Consider the following 1,811-nt stretch of genomic DNA (forward strand, 5'->3'; position numbering starts at 1 on the left):
ATGAGCCCAATTAGGGAAAGATTTGTAAACTTGGTGAATGAAGTAAGTGTGAGCTCTGTCATGCAAGGTGATGACAGTGAGCTAAAAGTGATGGGAATGGGTGATTTAGTAGTAAAGATGGCCTCTGGTTATACAGTCACATTCAAAGATGTGCTGTATATACCAGATTTAGGCACTACTTTGATCTCTGTGGCAAGGATGACAGAGAAAGGTTTTAAGGTTGTATTTGCTCATGATGAAGGTGTCGTCATGAACAAGAATAATGAAGAAATATATCGAGTGTTGAATGAGAATTATGTATACAGAATTATTACTGATGATCATGTACGTGGTGAGTGTAAGATTTTGGCTGGTAAATTGAATGTTGGTTTAGCATACAAAAATACTGTGAGTGCTTCTTTGTGGCATGGGCGTTTTGGACACTGTAATGTTGATGCTTTGAAAAGAATTAAAAACATATGACTAGATGGCAGTAAAATTCAGAAATGTGAAAAATGTGAAGTTTGTGTTGAGGGCAAATTGCCTCATAAATCTGTACCTAAATTTTGTTATAGAAAAGCTGAAAAACCTTTAGATATTGTTCACACTGATATTATTGGAAAATTAAGAGTCCCTTCAATTGGAGGTTCCAATTATATTGTCACATTTATTGATGAGTTTACTAGATTCACTAAAATTTATTGTTTAAAAACTAAGACTGCTGATGAAGTACTGAGGAGTTTTAAAGATTTCAAAATGCATTCAGAAAAGAATTGTAACCTAAAAATTAAAATTCTAATGAGTGACAATGGAAAAGAATATGTTAATGAACTCATGACTGATTTTTTAAGAGAGAATGCCATTGTACACAGAAAGACTTGTCCAAATACACCAGCACAAAATGGTATTGCTGAACGCTACAATAGGACTTTGTTCAACTGCATAAGATGTTTGCTTATTCAATCAGGTTTGGGGAGAAGATTTTGGGCGGAGGCTGCTATGTTGGCATGTCATGTGATTAATCGTCGACCATCCTCAGCAATTGATTTTAAAATACCTTTTGAACTGTGGACACTCAGATCTTTGGAGAAGGGGGAGTTGCATCGACTGAAAGTTTTTGGATGTTTGGCAAAGGCTGTAGTTGAGAATGGGGATAAACTTAGCCCCAGGACTGAGGATTGCATAATGGTTGGTTATGCAGAAGATACAAAAGATGGCTATAGATTGTACAGTTTAAGTAGAAACTGCATAATTGTAAGAAGAAGTGTAGAGTTTTTTGAAGATGTATTTCCTTGTAAAACCAAGCTGGTTAAGAGGTTAGAAAGTAAGATTTCAATGATTTCTGAGACTGAAAATGAGAGTGAGAGTGAAGATGAGGAAGTAGTTGAAGATGACAGAAGTGAGGATGAGGATGTAAATGAGGGTGAGCAGAATGATGATGATCAAAATATTGTGAATGAAAGTGATGATGACACGATTGTTGATCCAGCTGTTGCGATTAGGAGATCTGCACGAGTGAAGAAAAGAAAGGAGTGTGGTTGTTGTAATTTGGTTGTTTCAAATGGTGTTGATGTTCCTAAGAATGTAAACGATGTAAAATCTAGTAATGATTGTAAAGAGTGGAGGGCGGCTATGCAAACTGAGATGAACATGATGTACAAAAAGGATGTTTGGGAAATTGTGCCGCGGCCCAAACAAGGAGTTGTTGTTGGTTGCAGATGGGTATTCACTAAGAAACCAGATAGGTTCAAGGCGAGGTTAGTCGCACAAGGTTTTAAGAAGAGATTTAATTTTAACTATGAGGAGACTTTCAGCCCTGTAATTAAAAGAAA

The sequence above is a fragment of the Frankliniella occidentalis genome, unplaced genomic scaffold (genome assembly GCF_000697945.3).
Source record: "Frankliniella occidentalis isolate FOCC.00 unplaced genomic scaffold, Focc_3.1 Scaffold281, whole genome shotgun sequence".
NCBI lineage: Eukaryota > Metazoa > Arthropoda > Insecta > Thysanoptera > Thripidae > Frankliniella > Frankliniella occidentalis.